The sequence below is a fragment of the Thamnophis sirtalis genome, unplaced genomic scaffold (assembly GCF_051295495.1).
Source record: "Thamnophis sirtalis isolate CommonGarterSnake01/CBP01778 unplaced genomic scaffold, rThaSir2_p1.2 scaffold_15, whole genome shotgun sequence".
NCBI lineage: Eukaryota > Metazoa > Chordata > Lepidosauria > Squamata > Natricidae > Thamnophis > Thamnophis sirtalis.
In genome coordinates, this window is record NW_028261395.1 from 17684128 (window position 1) to 17704477 (window position 20350).

The window sequence follows — 20350 nt, forward strand, 5'->3', positions numbered from 1 at the left end:
GTCACATCATCAACAGGGAGCTGCTGATAGGCCTGCACCAGATCTAGTTTTGCAAAGATGTTGCTTTGTCCCAGGGAGTGGAGAAGGTGCTGCACTACTGGGACAGGATATGGGTTGGACTGCAAGGCTTTATTAATTGAGCACTTGTAGTCAGCACATATCCTAATAGACCCATCAGCCTTAATGGGGATTACTATGGGGGTCTCCCATTTAGAATGGTCGACCAGCTTGAGAATGCCTTGGGCAATTAATTTATCCAGCTCCTCCTCCATCTTAGCACGAAGTGTGAAGGGCACCCGCTGGGGCTTTAAGCATATGGGTGCAACCTGGGGGTCCAAATTAAAAGAAATACCGGTCCCCTTATATTTACCCAATGATTCCTCAAAGATGTCTGTGAACTCCCTGTCAGCTGTCAAAGTCATCTGTGGTAGTAGCATGGATGCCAGTAATTGAGAGACCTAGGGTTCTGAACCAATCTAACCCTAATAGGCTAGGCAGGGCGTTGCTCACGATGATTAGGGGTAGATGGCCTTTGAAACTGGAACATTCAACATGAAGGGAGCCACTTCTTTCAATAGAAATTGGATTTTCCTGGTAGTCTCTCAGCTTTACCCCGCAGTGGTAGAGGCGTTTCTTGGAGATGGATGGCAGCAGATGCTTGAGGGTGTTCCAAGAGACAATGGATTTAGATGAGCCAGTGTCCACTTCCATCTTGCATGGAGCACCCTCAATCTGAATGGTGAGCTAGATTATATTGCTGCTTGTGTTCATTGTGGCACTGCTGACTGCCAAGTCAAGGTGGCTGATGTCACGGTTGATGGCAAAACAGTCATCTCATGGCCTCATCATCTTCTTATTAGGTCTTCTACTGCTGGGCTGGTCAGTTGGAGGGTCAGTGGCCAGTAGAGTAGCTCGGCAGACTTTGGCCAAATGTCCTTTTTTGCTGCACCTCTGGAAAATTGCTGATTTGAACACGCAAGTCACCCAGGGATGGTTCCTGACACAGGAACCCAGCCTGGGGCATTCTTTTGGCGGGAGTCCATCGCTTGCCAGGGGCTGTTCTGAGGTGACTAATGTCATCTTCCTCCTTGGACGTCTCGTACTGGTCAAGCTCATCTTGATGCACCATAGAGGTTTGCTGGGATGCGTTGTTGTTGGATGGAACCTTTGGATTTCCACCATAGACTTATCAGACATCTCGGAGGCTTGGGCTTCATCCATGGTGGACTGCAAGTTGAATTCCATGCAGGCTAGCAGGCGGCGTTGGAGCCTCATGTTTCTAACCCTACAAACTAGTTGGTCCAGCAGGATCTCGTCCAAATCACAGAACTCACAGTAGAGAGCAGCTGTCCAGAGGGAGGCCATGTATTGATTTATGGTCTCCCCTTCTCTCTGGGTTCGCTGCCAGAACACATGCTGCCTGACGATGCATGAGGGAGCCAGGGCATAGTAGTTCTTGAGTTGTTCTAAGAGGGTCTCTAATGGCATGGTATGCACGGGTTGAGGAGCAGTTAAGGCTCGGGCTGTGACGAACATTTCTTGGCCACAGGAACTCAAGAAGTAGCCTTGCTTGCATCCGCTTGACAGCTCCATGAAATCATTGGATTCTAAAAAGCACTCAAACCACTCTAAATATGCATTTAGACAGACTACATGCTGTGAAAGTGGGCATAGCAGCCATCCTGACAAGGATGGACTGTATTGAGGAAATTGCCTTAGTGTGACAGTCTGTCAGAGTTAGCGTTCAGCTCTTGATCGGTGGCTTTGCTCAGGCAGTTTCCTCAGATCAATCCTACCTTCGTCACCAGTGCTCTGTCGGGAGAACCAGGCAGGTAGAATCTGAGGAAATCAGGTTGTGGAACAACAACCATTTATTGAGCAACAGAATAGCTAACAGTAAGGCAACTCCAGAAACTGGCAACAACAATTCCCTGGCTGACAGCTCTTTGTATAGTAGCTATCAGATGGGGCAACCAATAGGGATGCTCCCGCCCAGGAATGCTCCCGTCCAGAGGCTAGTATATCTTAGCCAACCAGCGCAGCTTCCAGGCCAGCTGGCTTTGATAGGCAACTGTGAGGACTTAGCACAAACCTTGGCCTACTTGAAGATGGGTGGGCTTCAATTTCTAGAATTCCCCAGCTAGCCCATTAGGAATTGAAGTCCACCCATCTACAAGGAGGGCAAGGTTAAGAAACACTGGTCTATTGTTCTACAGAGATTCTCCCGTGACCCGTCAAAACCGCGGAGGACAAAATCGCGCTCGACGAAAGCGCGCATGTGACGTCATCACAGCGCGACGAAAAAAATTAAAAATTGAAATAAAATTAAAGCAAGCCGATTCACATAGAGGTAAGGGTTAGGGTTAGGGTTAGGGTTAGGTTAAGGGTTAGGGTTAGGTTTAGAGCGTTAGGGTTACGTTTAGTGTTAGGTTAAGGGTTAGCATTAGGTTTAGCGTTACGTTAACGGTTAGGTTTAGGGTTAGATTTAGGGTTAGGTTAAGGGTTAGGTTTAGGGTTAGGTTTAGGTTTGGGGGGGTTAGGGCAAGGTTTTCGCTTTATTTTTACATTTTTCGATCACAGCGCGATGTTTTCGTCGCGCTGTGATGACGTCAAATGCGCGCTTTCGTCGAGCGCAATTTTGTACTCCGCGGTTTTGTGGTGGAACCAGATTCTCCATCATCCAAAAGAGGTCATGGCTGTCCCAATGGTGTTTTCCCCAAAGGCAACTGGACTTTTCTTGTATTTTTCTTTGAAAATGTTTTGCTTCTTGTCCAAGAGGCTTCTTCAGAAGTAAAGAAGTAGCTTCTCGAATGAGAAATGAAATGTTTTCAAGGAGGGGGGGGGAACCCAAGAAAGTCCAGTTGCCTTTTGGAAATATATCTTTGGGATGACTGGTTTATCGGTTTAAAATGTAAGGAATGCAGACACGACAAAGATGTAAATGAGTGCTTTTTATACGGAAGGTCTGGGCTCTTCTTTCTGCGCTGTTGTTTTCCTTTTAAATATTAGCTGAGTTGAGCCTGCTTTAAAGAACGCACTGTGGTTTTGTGTCTCCACCACCTTAAAACCACATCGTCTTTTTCAGCCTCTGAGCAAAAGGGTGCTCAGTTCATTGCAACTTGCCAAGATAATGACTTCGGGCAACACAAACCTGATCCCCAAATATCTCTTGTTATGGCCTTCTGTATTTTTAATAAATCCTTCTCTGTTATACAAGACCATAATGCATCCACGAACCGGAAGGAATCGGGAATTTACACTGAATTTACCAACAGTTGGAAGCACTTGGGGGTGGGAATCTCTGGAGTCGCAAAATAATTCAATTTTTGTGGTTGCTATTCTTGTATGTCTTCACTGTAAAAGTTTTAATAGGCCTGTATGTCTACTCACACCCTCATTTCCTCCACTTCCTCCTTAAAGAAACACACAAGAAAGAAGGTGAACATCCGGTTCCCTCCCCATTTCATGCAATTAACCCCTCCCCTTGAAAGAGCAGTGGGCATGTTGTGATCATAGTGAACAGTAAAGATGAAGAGACCTTGGAGTCCTAGTGAAGGATCCCTTAAACATGAGCCAGCCATGTACAGCAGCAGCCAAAAAAGCTAATACAGTCCTTGGTTGCACAATCATAGGCATAGAATCAAAATCACAGGAAGCTTTAGTACAGCTTTATAAAACCTTAGTAAGGCCACACCTGGAACACTGCATCCTGTTTTGGTCACCACATTACAAAAAAATTTTTTTTTGAGATTTTGGAAAAGAGCAACTAAGATGATCAAAGGCCTGGAGACTAAAAGATAATAAGAACCATTGCAGGAATTGGGTATGGCTAGTTTAAAGAAAAAGAATAGGAGTGACATGATAAGTCTTCCAGTATTTGAGGGGCTGCCCCAAAGAAGAGGGGGACAACCTATTCTCCTAAGCACCTGAAGGCAGGACAAGAAACCATGGATGGAAACTAATCAAGGAGAGAAGCAACCTAAAATTAAGGAGAAATGTCCTAACAGTGAGGACAATTAACCAGTGGGACAAATTGCCTTCAGAAGTTGTGGTTGCTCCATCACGGGAAGTTTTTAAGAAGAGATTGGACAGCCAACTTGTATAGAGTATAGGGTCTCTTGCTCAAGCAGAGGGTTGGAGTAGAAGACCTCCAAGGTCCCTTCCAGCTCTATTTGGAAAAAAATGGTTAAAACATCTTCAGTTTAAAAAGAAGCTATAGTCTATCCACTTTAAGAGGTTACTTGGCAAAAGTATACTGTATGGCTATTTTCTGAATAATACTAATCCATGGGTTGGGTCAACTCACATCAAAGAAAACTTTGCATGAATGTTGCCATGATAAACTATGAGCTGTTCTAAGTCCTCACTAGTCTAGCCTCCCAAAGTAACTTAAACATGTAAATTCATGCAGTATATCAGAGTTTTTGTTACTCTTTCCCCCTCCCCCAGTCTGAGAACACCACTTTGTTTTGAATATCACATCAGGAATTGCAAATCTCATTACTTAATCATTTCTCCCCACTATCGCTCCATCCGATCAAGCATTTCAAGTTGGTTAGAATGATTTGGAAATCTAGGAGGCACAGCAAGGATTTTAGGGGTCACACTTGAGACTTCAAGTGACAACTAAAGGTGGAAGCCCATGGCCTACTCTAGTTCAAAGAAGGACTAGCAGTGTCATGGTAGCACTATTTCAATATCTGAGGAGCTGCCCCAAAGAAGAAGGGGTCAACTTAATTTAGGACAAGAAACCTTCCTAACAGTGAGGACAATCAACCAATGGAACAGCTTGTACAACCACCATTGAGCCCAAAATTTCTGTTGCTAAGCAACACAACTGTTAAGTCAATTTTGTCCCATTTCACAGCCTTCCTTGCCACACTGGTTAAGTGAATCCCTGCAGTTGTTAAGTTAATCACCTGGTTGTTAAGTGAATCTGGCTTCTTGATAGACTTTGTTTGTCAGAGAGTCCGAGAAGGGGATCATGTGACAATTCTATTTATCTCATATAGATCAACCTGTCGTGACCCTGTCGTGGTCAGACCATTGCCTGCTGAGGCTCGACTTCCGGAGGCCAAACCCCCACTGTAGGGAGGAGGAACCGACCAGGTGGTTCCGCCCCAGGCGTCTTATGGAGCCATCAAGGTTCCAGACAGAGCTTGGGGTTATTCCTGACACTCTCGCCCACAGTCCGGTGGAGACTCTGGCTGCTGCGTGGCACTCGGCAGCGTCAGAGGCCCTCGACCGGATTGCGCCACTGCGGCCCCTCCGAGGCGGCGGATCCCGGAGGCCTCCTTGGTTCACCGAGGAGCTCCGGGAAATGAAGCGCCGGAGGAGATGCCTAGAGCACTGTTGGAGGTCCGATAAGTCCGAATCGAACCGAGCAATGGTAACCACCTGCACCAGGGAATATACTAGGGCACTTAGGGCAGCTAAAAGATCACACATAGCCTCCCTGGTTGCATCCGCTGAGTCCCGGCCAGCCGCCCTGTTCAGGATAACCCGCTCCCTATTAAACAAAAGGGAGACGGGGGAACCCCTGCAGGGCAGAGCTGAAGAATATGCCCAATTCTTAGCGGACAAAATTGCTCGGTTTCGGTCGGACTTGGACTCCACACCCGCAGTTCCAGCCGAGGCACAGGGGGACCAAGTAGAACAGCTCTGGGTTGAGTTTCAGGACGTTATCCCCGGGGATGTGGACAAGGCCATGAGAGCTGTAAGTTCCTCCACCTGTGTTCTGGATCCGTGTCCCTCATGGCTGGTTGCTAACTGCAGTGAGGTGACACGAGGCTGGATCCAGGCGGTTGTGACCGCCTCCCTTCGGGAGGGGAACTTCCCCGCCTCATTGAAAGAGGCGGTGGTGAGACCCCTCCTGAAGAAACCATCCTTGGATCCAGCTGTTCTTAACAGCTATCGCCCGGTCTCCAACCTCCCCTTTCTGGGGAAGGTTGTTGAGAAGGTGGTGGCCTTTCAGCTCCAACGGTCCTTGGAGGAAGCAAACTACCTAGACCCCTTCCAGTCTGGCTTCAGACCTGGTTACAGCACAGAAACCGCTTTGGTCGCATTGATGGATGATCTTTGGAGAGCCAGAGATGAAGGACATCCCTCCATCCTGGTCCTCCTTGACCTCTCAGCGGCTTTCGATACCATCGACCATGGTATCCTTCTGCGACGACTGCGGGAGGTGGGAGTGGGAGGCACCGTGTTACGGTGGTTCTCCTCCTACCTCTCGGACAGGTCGCAGTCGGTGTTAGTGGGAGGGCAGAGATCGTCCCCAAGGCCCCTAAATTATGGGGTGCCGCAGGGTTCGGTCTTATCCCCCCTACTATTCAACATCTACATGAAACCGCTGGGAGAGATCATCCGCAGGCACGGGATTAGATACCATCAATATGCGGACGATACTCAATTGTATCTGTCCGCCCCGTGCCAAATCAATGAAGCGGTTGACGTGATGGGCCGGGGTCTTGAGGCCGTTATGGACTGGATGAGAATTAACAAGCTTGTGCTCAACCCAGAAAAGACCGAGTGGCTGTTGTGTTTCCCTCCCAAAGATTTGGCCAACATTCCAACACTCAGGCTGGGGGGTCAAATTTTACACCCCTCAGAGAGGGTTCGCAATCTGGGAGTCCTCCTGGATCCACAGCTGTCATTCGACCACCATTTAGCGGCTGTGACCAGGGGGGCATTCGCCCAGGTACGCCTGGTGCGCCAGTTGCGACCCTACCTGAACCGGGAGGCACTCACAACAGTCACTCGGGCCCTTGTGATCTCTAGGCTGGAATACTGCAATGTGCTCTACATGGGGCTGCCCTTGAGGAGCATCCGGCGACTTCAGTTAGTGCAGAACGCGGCCGCGCGAGTGATTGCGGGTGCACCCCGATTCACCCGCATAACACCTATCCTCCGCGAGCTGCGCTGGCTACCTGTCGATCTCCGGATGCGCTTCAAGGTGCTTTTACTCACCCATAAAGCCCTACATGGCAGTGGATCTGGATACTTGAGAGACCGCCTTCTGCCGATTACCTCCCTACGACCTATAAGATCGCATAGACTGGGCCTCCTCCGCATTCCATCGGCCAGCCAGTGTCGGCTGGCAACTACAAGGAGGAGGGCCTTTTCAGCAGTCGCCCCGACCCTTTGGAACGAGCTCCCCGTGGAGATTCGTACCCTCTCCACCGTCCAAGCCTTCCGCATAGCCTTGAAGAACTGGCTCGCCCGTCAGGCCTGGGGATAAGGACCGCTACCCCGCCCGAATATTGAATGTATGGTGTCGATTTTATTATATGTTGTCGTCTTAATGTTGTATTCCCCCTCCCTTGGTTTTCTGTGAGCCGCCCTGAGTCCCCTCAGGGAAAAGGGCGGCCTACAAATGTCAATAAAACCTATAAAAAAAACCTAAACCTTTCTCTTCTTTAGTCCAAGAGCAATGTAGAACATTTTTTTGCAGAGAAATGTCAGACTTGCAGAGTGGTATTATTATTATTTTTATTTTAGGTTCCAATATTCTGCAAGTTTATTTGAAACTGACATTCAACGATAACTAGGGAAGAAGTGGAAATATATAAAGAGGAAAAGTAGCCCAGGTTTCTCTATCCAAAATGTGGCAATCTTATCTACTAATCCAAACAATGAATTAATTCCAGTAAGGGGAGTAAAGTATATTTCAATGAGATCATCGTGACTAGTTAGAAATGATGATCTGATTGAAACGTACTGTACTCCTCTTACAGGAATTGCACCCATGTGCAAAACCAGGCATACATGCAATCCTTAGACTCGCTTAGTGTTGCAACCGTGTCTTGCATTGACTACAAATACTGGCTAGCATTAATACGTTCACTAAAACATGAGTTTACAAAGTTTTACAAGTTTACAAAGCCTACTTCATTCTAATTATGATTTAACAGGAATACAGAATTGGAAGGGACCTTGGAGGTCTTCCAGTCCAACCCCCTGCTCAGGCAGGAAACCCTATCCCATTTCAGACAAATAGTTATCCAAGCATTCCATGTATTCTCTGACTGATATGTAACAAATATGCATGCCAGCAACCTGATTCAACTCATAAAATATAGAATAGGGTTGGAAGGGACCTTGGAGGTTTTCTAGTCCTTGCTCAAGCAGGAGAACCTACGCTATTCTGGACAAATGACTGTCCAGGCTCTTCTTAAAAATCTCCAGTGATGGAGCACCCACAACTTCTGGTAGCAAGCTGTTCAACTGGTTAATTGTTTTCACTGTTAGGAAGTTTATCCTTAACTCCAGGTTGCTTCTCTCTTTGGTTAGTTTCCATCCGTTGCTTCTTGTCCTGCCTTCAGGTGCTTTGGAGAATATGTTGACCTCTTCTCCTTTGTGGCAGCCCCTGAGATATTGGAAGACTGCCATCATGTCTCCCCTAGTCCTTCTTTTCACTAGACAGGTCAAACCCAGTTCTTGCAATTGTTCATGTCTTAGCCTCCAGCCTCCTATTCATCTTTCTTGCTCTTCTCAAAAATATGGAAATGTGTACGTTTTGTCAGTGCAGTTATAACTTTGAGCCAGGGTGAACTTGACATAAGTGTTCATCCCTCTCCTGATCTGTTATCCAGTTCAGCAGGATTTTTTTTTAATGGAGCCTCCAAATTATAACCTTTCACTGTGTTTCCCAAAAAACAGTTTGCAAGTGTATTATTTTTAGTAAAGCCAGCAACAATGCTATCATTTGCAAAAGATACAAAAAAAACATTCACAGGCAAAACACAAAGTTTTTATGGACTGAAACAGAATGGCAAAAGGTGTCTGGTATTTCCCATTTGGATTTTAATCCAAAACTATATAAATTTGACAGAATAAAGCTATAAATAAAACCTGGTTAAACCTATGGTTTTGAGTGATTGTTATAAGGGAAAATTAAGGTCAACTGAAGTTAATCAGGAATTGGGCATGTCTAGTCTAAAGAAAAGAAGAATTAGGGGTGACACAATAGCAGTGTTCCAATACTTAAGGGGCTGACGCAATGAGGAGGGGGACAATCTATTCTCCAAAGCATCTGAAGGCAGGACAAGAAGCAGTGGAAGGAAACTAATCAAGGAGAGAAGCAACCTAGACCCAAGAAGAAATTTCCTTACAGTGAGAACAATTAATCAGTGGAAGACTTATCTCTAGAAGTTGTGGGTGCTCCAACACTTGAGGTTTTAAAGAAGAGATTGGGCAACCATTTGTCTGAAATGGTATATGGTCTCCTGGTTGAGCAGAGGGTTGGATTAGAAGACAGAATAACCAAGTTGGAAGAGGTTTGGAGGTCTTCTAGTCCAACCCCTTCCAAGATCTCTTCCAATTCTGTTATTCTGTTGATCATACCATGCCACTCCCATTTAATACTCACAAAATTGAAGGTGTGAGGAAGAAGTTATAAAATGAACCCTACCTTGTGAAGGTTCCTCTCAAAACCTTATGTTAAGTACACAGATGGGTTCTTGCTGACTTTCCCTTTCAATGTCTCTGAGTCTCTGAGACAGTGCTCCTGATTTAAGGAATTTATCTTCAAATTAGAGCTGGACCACAAAGGACTTTCTTTGCATAAAAATACATACAGTGATATTAAAATGCAGTTCTGCAGCTGCTAAGACACTGAGAATACAACCACTGGCCAGACTAGAGAAAGCCCAAAAGTGTGAGGATCTACTTAGATGTTGATTCCACCATAATTCCAAAGAAAAGAGTTTGACCAGTCTGGGAAGCATAACAGTTTTAGATCCTTGTGGGCAAAATTCAAAAAATCAAGACAAAGGGTCTTTCAAATGAAGCTGGACTGCATGGGCACATCAATGTAATTTGTCCTGGTAGCACTGCATAAATCCTGTGCCATTGACTTCTTCTGGGATGTCATCTTGTCTTTCCAACCAGCTTTTGGTCTTGTATTTTTGTGGTATCCAACAACTTTTTTCAGCCTTGCTTTTGGCTTTTGGAGATCAGCCAAGTCAACTGACATTCTCCCAATGCTAGTCCTATCTGAGCAGTGAAGCTGCAGGGAAGGGCTGAAACAGAGATAAGGCTTTCCCACCCTTCTGCTGATTCATCTTCCTTAAGCAACACAGCTAAACATTTTGACAACAGCTCACAATACTTCTACAGTAGAACAGGTTGGGAAAGAACCCATATATCCCAAAGATGGGGGGGATGAGTTTCCAAAAGGCAACTGGGGTTCCTTTCGGGGGGGTTTCTTTGAAAACATTTCACTTCCCATCTAAGAAGCTTCTTCAGTTCAGAACCAGAAGCTTCTTGAATGAGAAGTGAAATGTTTTCAGAGAACAAAACCAAGCAAGTGCAGTTGCCTTTTGGAAAAAGCACCTTTGGGATAACCATGACCTGGATGATGGAGAATCTCCATAGCCAAAGACCCAGTATAGATCATGCAAATAATAGCGAGCACTTTCAGAAGTTTCCTTCAGAAGTTCAGTTGAAAGTTTCTTGCAGAATTTCCTTCCATGAACCTTAGATCTACTGCATTGGGGACCTATAGGAAGGGAGACAAGGCCAAATTTGATGGAATCAACCTGTCCTTTTCACCTAGAGCAGGGATGTCCAACCTTGGCAACTTTAAGACCAGTGTGGACTTCAACACACTGCATGGGTAATTCTGGGAGTTGAAGTCCACAAATCTTAAACTTGCCAAGGTTGGACACCCCTGGCCTAAAGCGTAGCCTACCACCAGCAGTCTTTTTAGAAAAGATGGGGATAACCTGTTCTTTGGATTACCTTTAGGAAAGACTCAATTGAAGCCCAACTCAAAAGCATGTAAGCACCTACGTTTTCCTTCAATGATAAGAATAAGAGAGCTCTTACACATTGCTCTCCGTGGAGCTATTCTCTTGAAGCTGAAATAAAAGTAACATAGTACAGGAAATTTCTCTGGATGCTCAAATCCTTATTTCAGCACCTGTCCCAAATTAGGAAATCCAGGGGAGAAATGCCAAAGGCTGCTAACAAAGCAATAAAGACTCACTCAGTGTTCTCTTAGCCATAATACAGCTGATGCATGGTTTGCAAGCCATCCTTGTCTTACCACCATTCTTTAATGACCAAAGTTATGATGGTGCTGGGGGGGGGGGGAATATTTCCGGTCCTCGTGCTTACAACTGTCCCAGCATCTTCACGGTGGGAGGATCAAAATTTTGGCAAGCATTTACAACCGTTGCAACTTCCAGAAGTCACATGATCCCCTTTGTCTCTCTCTCTCTCTCACACACACACACACACACTACCAGGGGGCTTGCAAGAAACAAAGTAGGAGGGGAAATAGGATTCACTTAATAATCATGATGATTCCTTTAACTACCATAGCAAATTATGGACTAGGATTTGAGGTAATCCCAGTCCATAATGAGGCCTCAAATTAAGACAAGCCAATGATAGCATATATGGGATCTCAATCCCTTCCAGCCTATTGTCAAGCTTAACCCCCAAAGACAGATGAGTCACTTAAATATACTCCCCAAAACATCAATCATTATTCACTGATAAGGCGAGAACTACCGTATTTTTCAGACATAAGACGCACCTTTTTCCCCCAAAGAAGAGGGAGAAAATCTGGGTGTGTCTAATGCATTGAATACAGCATTTTTGCCTTCCGAAACCCCGCTCCCTTCACAAAAATGGATGTGCAGAAGTTTAGAAGGCCTGCAAAGTGCTCCTGGGGGCTGGGGAGGACAAACACAAGCAAAAAACAGGCCACTTTTTCCTCACTTCCCCCCCCCCCCAGTTCCCAAGAGCACTCTACAATCTTCCTAAAGGCTATGCATGCCCTTTTTTGGCAAAAAACAGGGGCATTTTCATGAAACAATGGCGTTTTTTTGCTCATTTTTGCCCCCCCCCCCCCAGCCTCCAGGAGCACTTTACAAGCCTCTCAAACTCTCTATATGCCCCTTTTTTCACAAAAAAAATGAGATGTGCAGAGGGTTTGGGAGGTCTGCAGAGTGCAAAAACTTTTTTTTTTAATTTACCTCTTCAAAATCTTGGTGTGTCTTATACTCCGAAAAATACGGTAACTCTTTAGAGGCAGGAATGGCCAGGCTTATCCCATGAAATTCATCATCCTTTGGTTATATTCTTGTCAAAATTTCATAGCTAACTACATTATTTCCTATCAATTTCCTTCTCCAGTACTGTTTGGGTTGTTTTTTGACTGCATTTTTTTTATTTGAAATGTGTTTTTATTCATTTATCAAGCTCTAAGTATAAAATACAAAAATGCAAAGAAAAAAATTAGGGTAAAATAAGGGAAGTGGAAGAGAGAAAAATGTAGGGTAGAATCAGGGGTGGGTTTCTCGCCCCTTTCCAACCGGTTCGGTTGGAACGGGGCTGGCGGTGTCCTCGTGCACGCGTGCGGTGCACGCATGCGTACTAGCATCTGTGCGAGGCTCCAACTGCTCCTGGAGGATCGCGCAGGCGCTGTATGCATCCTGCGTATGCGTGGAAGCGCAGAACTCGTCAAAACCGGGTAAGGAGCGCGGGCGGGCGGGTCGGCCCTTCGCCGTTCCCGGAAGTTACTTACTTCCGGGTTCGACGACCAACCGGTTCGCAGGGACCGCCGTGAACTGGTTGAAACCCACCCCTGGGTAGAAGGGATTCAGGAGGGAAGCATTAACTTCCAACTCCTTTGGGCTCAGTAGAATAAGATAACACAAAACCTCAACATTTTGCATAATAATATATACTAACCACTCACTTTTGCATCATAATACATACTAGCTATTTCTTACTTTTGTATAATAATGTATGCTAGCCATTTCTATAACAATAAACCTATCTAATTGGCAAAATCCCAAAGTTTCAATTTTTTTCCACCTCAATTCCAAAGTCCAGAAACTGTTTCCAACTAGAAACAAAAGTGATTATATATGAAGAGGGGGCAGAAATTTCAATGCACACCGTTCTTTCTCCATCACTTTCAAACCAATTAACCAAGTGGATCACTCATACTCGAGCTATCGGAATATCTCTGAAAGAATCCTGGGTGGATTTGACTTTTTTATGAGCAGACGCCAATAAAACGATTGTTCCCTGCCAAAGTTAGAAATCCTGTGACAAACTTGCAAAAGTATATTAGACACATTTCAGTTTAAGCTGGTTCTTGCCTGTCTAATCGATGGATTCAATTGTATTTATTGGGATCCCGTTTTTTTATTATTTTGACAAATGACACAAGGTGGTGAACATGACTTCCTCCTCCTATTTTCCCCATAACAACCACCCTGTGTGGAGGGCTGAGAGAGAATGACTGGCCCAAAGTCACCCAGCTGGCTTTCATGCCTAACCTGGGACTAGAACTCACTGTCTCCCACTTTGTAGCCTGGTGAGTTTACAACTAGACGAGAGCAAACTGGCGCTCTAGAAGATGCTTCTGAGGACAACCCTTCTTGTAGCTTTCAGTCTTGATTAATAAAACAAAATGAAATCTAAAAGGAGTAACAACCAGCCTCTCCTCTCAGAAACTGAAACAACTGCACTGCTACCTTCCTAAGTGTGAGTCACTTGCCAAGTTTCTGAATTTTGATCACATGACCATGAGGATGTTTGCAATGCTCATAAGTCACCTTTTTTTCCAGTGATGTTGCAACTTCAAATGTTCGCTAAATGAGCTATTGTAAACTGAGGACTTCCTATATCTTGGACAGTCAAGAAAACAAGGAAATAGGTCATTGAACAAACCAAGCCAGAGTTTTCACTCAAGGCATTAATGATCGACCAGACTCTAATTATCCTACTTTGGACACCCAATGCGAAGACCCAGTTCTCTGAAGAAAGTTCTGCTTGGAAAAGGTGGGAGGAAACAGGAGGAGAAGACAACCAACAGCAAGATCCATGTTGTCCGCTATGATGGTGATGGGTGCAACCTTTAGAAGATCTGAAACACCACATTAGGAATGGATCTTCATGGAGAAAATCTATCTTCATGGTGGCGCAGTGGTTAGAGTGCAGTACTGCAGGTACTTCTGCTGACTGTTGGCTGCCTGCAATTTGGCAGTTCAAATACCACCAGTCTCAAGGTTGACTCGGCCTTCCATCCTTCCGAGGTGGGTAAAATGAGGGCCAAGATTGTTGGGGGCAAGATGCTGACTCTGTATATCGCTTAGAGAAGGCTGTAGAAGCACTGTGAAGCGATATATAAGTCTAAGTGCTATTGCTATCAGCTATGATTTGATGCCACCTAATCAAAGTCAACCAAGGTTGATCCAAGAAGCCAGTTAGCACCTGAATGGGGCAAATCATCAGGAAATTTCCCCCAAATGAATTGTCACCTTCTTGCTAACTCTACTAAGGGAAATTGCATGGCGTGGAAGAAGGGTTTTAGAGGCAAACCTGGAGGCCAAACAATGGAGCAGAAAGTGAAACTAGAATCAAGGAAGGAGGCTGCCTTCTGGCAGATTTTGAGATATGAACTAAGCACACCCTCCCCCTGCATTTATTTTAAGAGTTACTGAGAAAACTAGCAAAGCAGGCTGCTGTAAAAGAGATGCCTTTGGGGAAAATTAGCCTGGGGAAAAAAATGAATCAAGGCTTTACAATGCCACGAAATGAAACCTATATTTATCTCAGGAAAAGAGGAAAAAAGAGCTGAATTATGCATTAAAAGGTTAGCTCCAGCCATAAATGCGCTCACTCTGCCTTTAAAAATGTTGATGGAGACAAACTTTCAAATCTCTTCATTGAAACTTCATGTTATCAAGCCAAGCCCGCCTTAGCAACAGCGTGCAAATTGCAGAGCCCCTGTACACCTGCACAAAATTAGCACATCAAACAATAATTATCTTTCTGTATGTTGGGTTCTCATTGTAAACATGGGAACATCTTCAAACCTGCTATTGGTGGGTGAAGTCTGAAGTGGTCAACGTTAGATAGGGTTGAACCACTTTTTTTGAGCAGTTTGAATTTGGACTCAACAACCAACCACGAGAATGGTCAGAGAATTCAGACAACCTAGATTTAACACATTTGGTATCAGGGGCTCAGCTGAAAATAAATTTCCCATTCCTGTTTTCCGGCGTACTCAAATCACTCGACAACGTAGATCAGAGGTTCTCAACCTGTGGGTCGTGACTCCTTTGGGGGTCGAACTACCCTTTCACAGGGGTCGCCTATTTTCAAAAAAATATGGAAAATATAAAATAATTTTATGGTTGGGGGTCACCACAACATGAGGAACTGTATTAAAGGGTCGCGGCATTAGGAAGGGTGAGACCCACTGTCCTAGACTATTCGATGTCTCTTCGCACCATAAAAAAACGCCACAAAAAGAACTTAGGTAATATCTTGATGTGTTATCCCAACTTTCAAAGTCTTTGCAGGTGGCGGCACCTGTTCAAAGTCCTCTGGGCTGGAAAACCAAGCAAAGTCCCAGGCCTAGTTTGTGCATTGATGGAAGACCATCAACAGAGCTCTGATCCATGGTTAACCTGGAAAGTTGGGGGAAGAAATCCTTTTTTAAAAATCACAGCAAATCAGTTCAATAGTATTCTCAAGAGGTAGGTAATGGCAGCCCATGAAATTTCCTGGAGTTAAGCTCGGCTCAAGAATTTCTTTAGTTATGATATCCTGTATATCCCTCCCTTTTTAACTTCTATATCAACCCCCTGATCGATCTCTTACAGAACCCTGATCTGCGTCCTCCTAACCTAGCACAACGCAAAATTCCAATTCTCCTCTATGCCGGACAATACTGCTATTATTTCACAAACTCCTGTATAAACAAGATGATACTCAGAGCTGTGAAAGGCTGTTTCTTCTCCAACAATGCCCACAACAAAGATTATGATTATCTAGAAGCGTTATTAGGGCCCTACATCAATATTTGTTTCAAAGTTGGCAAGTTTGAGATGTACAGACTTCAACTCCAGGAATTCCCTAGCCAAATCTGGATGTTGAAGTACACACGTCTCAACGTTTCCACATTTGGAAGAACACTGTGGTACATGAGACCTCTTTGTATCGACAAGGAGATGCAAAATCTTGTGGTGCCAAGGCTGCATAATCAGTCCCAAACCTCAAGATAAATTCAAGGTGCTTTTAAACCAACTCAAGGGGAGCATTATTCCATATGTTATTTAACAGAGTTGGAAGGGACCTTGTAGGTCATCTAGTCCAGCGGTCACCAACTGGTGGTCCATGGACCACCAATGGTCCGCAAGAAAATTCTGGTGGTCAACGGAAAAATTATTTGCACTTTTATATTGCACTAAATACTATTTATCTTTTTAAAAAATCCATATTGGTGATCTGCTGGGTTTAAAATTATGAATTCAGTAGTCCCTGAGGTCCGAAAGCTGGTGACTCCTTGATCTAGTCCAACCCCCTGCTCAAGCAGGAGGCCCTATACCATTTCAGACAAAGTGGCTGTCCATGCCGCTTCTTTTTTTTACAGAACAGAGTTGGAAGGGACATTGTAGGTCATCCAGTCCAACCCCACCTCTGCCCAAGCAGGAGACTCTACACCATTTCTGACAGATGGCAATCAGTCCATTAAACATATGTTCATATGTTTAACATATGTTCACAAAACCCCTTTATCCAGGGTGTGAGGGGGGAAAACCCTCAAGCAGCATCTACACAATACTTTAGCTGATAGGATCCCATCCAAGCTAATTCAGCCACCCAGAAAAGTTGGATTAAGGGATCTCAACCCAAGTGACCTGAAGTTGTAATAATTCTAATTGCACTGATTTCAACAAAAGGCAGCTGAACTTCAAATTGTAGGTCTTTCCACCCTGACCATTGTAAGTTGTATTGCAAAATACAGGGATTCCTAAACTTACAACAGTTCATTTAGTGACCAATGTTACAAAGGCACTAGAAAGAAAATGACTTATGACCATTTTTCACACTTTTGATAGCTGCAGCTGCCCCACGATCACGTCATTAAAATTCAAATGCTCAGCAACTGATTCATATTTATGATTAATCTAGTGTATTGGGTGGGGGCATTTCATGTGATCTCCTCTTGCAACCTTCTGGCAAGCAAAGTCTGGGGGGGGGGAAGCCAGATTCACTTAACAACGGCGTGATTAACTGAACAGTTGCATAGTCACTTAACAACTGAAGCAAGAAAGGCCGTAAGATGAAGCAAAGCTCATTTAACAACTGGGTCGCTTACCAACTGCAGTTGTAAGTTGAGGACTGCCAGCACAAACCTTTCCACCACCGGGACCCAATAAAAGGCTGCCTACCCCTCTGGGGTTTCCCTCCCTGTCAATCAGTGGCAGAACCAAATCAAATTCAGCTTAAATGTAATCATTCCACTTCTGCAGAGGACCCATGGTACCTTAAAGTTTTTCCACTATTAAGGGGTGCAAGCTGAGAAATCATTCTGTTCCCCCCACTCCTACTAAACTTACTCATGCGACTGCAATGGAAATATTGAGTGGATTTTTGGAATTAATACGTATAACTGATTGGGACCTGAACAAAAAAAAATGGCTTTTTGTTTGAGTTATTTACTCCAGTTCCAGAATTCCCTACCAGTGAGGCTCCTGGCTCAGCCCAGCCCAAATCTCACAATTACTCTTGGGGGAGAAGGGCTGTTTAAGGGAGCAGAGATCCTCATGGATTTCAGAGGAAAAGACAAAGGAAGAAGCCAGAAGGCACCCTTGACCTGATCCCTTCTATCTAGATCTTTGCCAGGACAAGGAGCCCAACTCTTCTCCAAAAATTGCTTGGGAATCCCAACGGGTGACTGAAGAGTCAAGACCGGGCAGGTCAAAGTTTCGACGAAACTCAGGAAATGGGAAAACCTTTGAAGGGGGTGGGGGGAGCAGGATTCCGTTTCCCCACATTCAACAAAGCCCCACATTCAACAAAGAGATTCAACCAGCAGCATCCAGGAAGAGGAAGTTTCAGGTTTGTTGAAGGTAAAGGAGGGCGGGGAGCGGAACGAAGAGCGAGAGAAGCCACAGCCCGCAACCATTCGGAACCGGCCCTCCCAAACCCGAACCGCCGTTCGAAACGAGCCCGAAACGAAGCGCGGTTCCCAGGTCCCAAACGGCAGCTTCCAGGTGTATTCCGAACCGCCGCCGCCCTTCAGAAGAGCGGATCGTTTCCTGCGGGCGACGGGCGGAGCCACCTGGGCCTCGAAGTCACGGCTTGGAAGGGAGGGTGGGGGTGGAGAACAAGGCCAGGGACCCCCACCCACCCACCCCCTCCATCGCGCCATTGGGAGGAACAAAGGAAACCTCTCCCCCACCCAACCCCGAAGAGGCGGGTTCGGCCTTAAAGCGAAGGGTTTACAGAGGAAGGAAGGACCCCCACCCCATCAGAAAGAGGGCAGAAAGACCCCCGCCTTACCGCTGGAGTAGCCTGGGAGGAACTGGGGAACTTTGCGCCAAGTTGGCTCGGCTTTTTCAAGCTTGTGGCCGGCGCCAACGGGGTCCCATCGGCTCCTCTTCCTCGCCGGGTCAGGGGGAGAGCACGAAAGCCGCCGGGAAACGGGGGTCCGCCCCGCCGCCTCCGCCCTGCTGGCCGAGCAAACAAGCCTCTCGGGGACCGCTTTGGCCACGCCCGATGGCCGAGCCGCCCCAGCGCCCGCCCCGCCTGCTTGCCTGCCTGCCTCCGCCGCGGAGGAGTGCTCGCTTCGGAGCTCGCAAAGACAAACCCAGGAATCGTTCCGTCCGGGAACATCGCGGCTGTCGCATTGGGATGCCCCCACCCCCAAAACGGGAAGCGTTGTGGGCTGCGGGGAAGTTGGGCCAAGGAGGGCTTGGAGAGGAGGCCACCAGGAAAGGCCAACCTCTTTGCTAGTCTGTAAGTGGGAGGTGGGGGCAACCCTTCCCTCTCTTTAGATGGGCTGGCAAGAAATAGAAAATAAATATTTTTAGAATGTTTTTGTTAGAATAGGATAGGGTAGGGGAAGGAGACAGGAAGGGAAGAGAAAGGGACCTTTGAGATCTTCTAGTCCAGCCCCCTACTGGAACATAATACATCTAGTGCTCTTTGTTCAGCTTATTTTCCCTACAACCACCCTGTGAGTTGAGTCGGGTTGAGAGGGAGTGACTACCCAGTGGCTTTCATGTCTAAGGAGAACTCTGCCATCTCCTGGTGATTGGCCCAAAATCACCCAGCTGGCTTCCATGCCTCAGCCACTGGACCAGACTGTTTCTTTCAACTGTAGTTAATGCCATGGGTACCAAGATCCCTCGATTTCACAGCTACTGAGAAATCAACATCCAGAAAAGTGGATGTTCCACCTTCTTCTCAGCTTTGCCAAGAATCTACTACAAGCAGCCCATGATCTCCAATAAGGTGGTAGTATTTACAGGGATATTCTAACAATCCTTCTTAAGCTCTCCATCCTTTTGACGGGTTGTCCTTCCTTTCTTCTGGGTGGCTTTCAAGGCCTAAAACCATATTTTCTCTTTGTAGTCCATTATCCACTTCCCAAAATATGGGAGTTTGGTGGCTGGACATTATCTCAAGGGGTAACCATCCTTTTTGGGATCCATCACAGACAGGGCCTCAAGATCAAGAGGGGCCTACATTCAAATTGTTAGCAAAATTAAAATTACACTATTCTAAAAACAGTGAACACTAAAACACTGAACCGAAAATAAGGAGAAATTCTACGCATATGACTAATAAACAAACATAAAAATGTATTGGTTAAGATTGTTCCAGCGCCGCGGCAGTTGGGGAGCCCGCCCATGTTCCCGGCACCGGCGGTTGGGCGAGAGGCATGGCCGCTCCCAGTAGCCGCCCCGTCGACGCGGAGCCCACCAGCGGCCAGGCAGGTGCGGGCGAGGGGGCCGAGCCGGGCAGCTGAGCGCAGCAGGGGAGGCGGCTGGCCTCGCTGCCTTTGCCGCAGAGCAGAGCCGCCCTCCGTCGGGAGGCCAGCTATATATATTGATATATATTGATATATATCACAGTAATGATGTATTTTATTGTCTCTCGTGTAATTTACAAACTTAAAAATGGGAAGTGAAAGGGCCTCATAAGTGGAATAGCCTAGGGCCTCTTTTCATCTAAATCCGGCCCTGATCACGGATTGACCAACTCTCATTGTTATTAACTTTTAAGAGCCACCTTCAATCCACCATGTGAAGGCGCCTTCTTTTTCTAGCACAGATGATGTTAGTTGGTTGGGTAATGAAATGTAATGCCTGCAAGAAAACAGCCAGAGCATCAAGGACCTCCTCCTCCTCCTCCACAAACCCTTCTCTCTTCTAGCACTGATGATGTTACAAATAATCTTTATTAGCTCCTCCTTCCTTTTGCTTTTCCTCAATTCCAAGCTCGTGGACCAAAACTACATTACTCCTGGAAAATTAATTGCTTTAACTATTCTGACCTTGCCTGTCCATCTTTGGCTGTTCTTCAGCCC

At 45.8% G+C, this 20350-nt stretch overlaps 1 protein-coding gene across 1 annotated transcript in view; it reads right to left on the minus strand.

Annotated features, from left to right (window-relative positions):
- The window catches only part of TSPAN14 (tetraspanin 14), an 87948-nt gene extending 69430 nt beyond the window's left edge, over positions 1 to 18518 (minus strand). The window contains exon 1 of the mRNA XM_087702353.1: positions 18319 to 18518. The gene's annotated coding sequence lies outside the window, so the exon portion shown is untranslated. The remainder of the gene's footprint in view (positions 1 to 18318) is intronic.
- Between the last annotated feature and the right edge of the window lie 1832 nt (positions 18519 to 20350).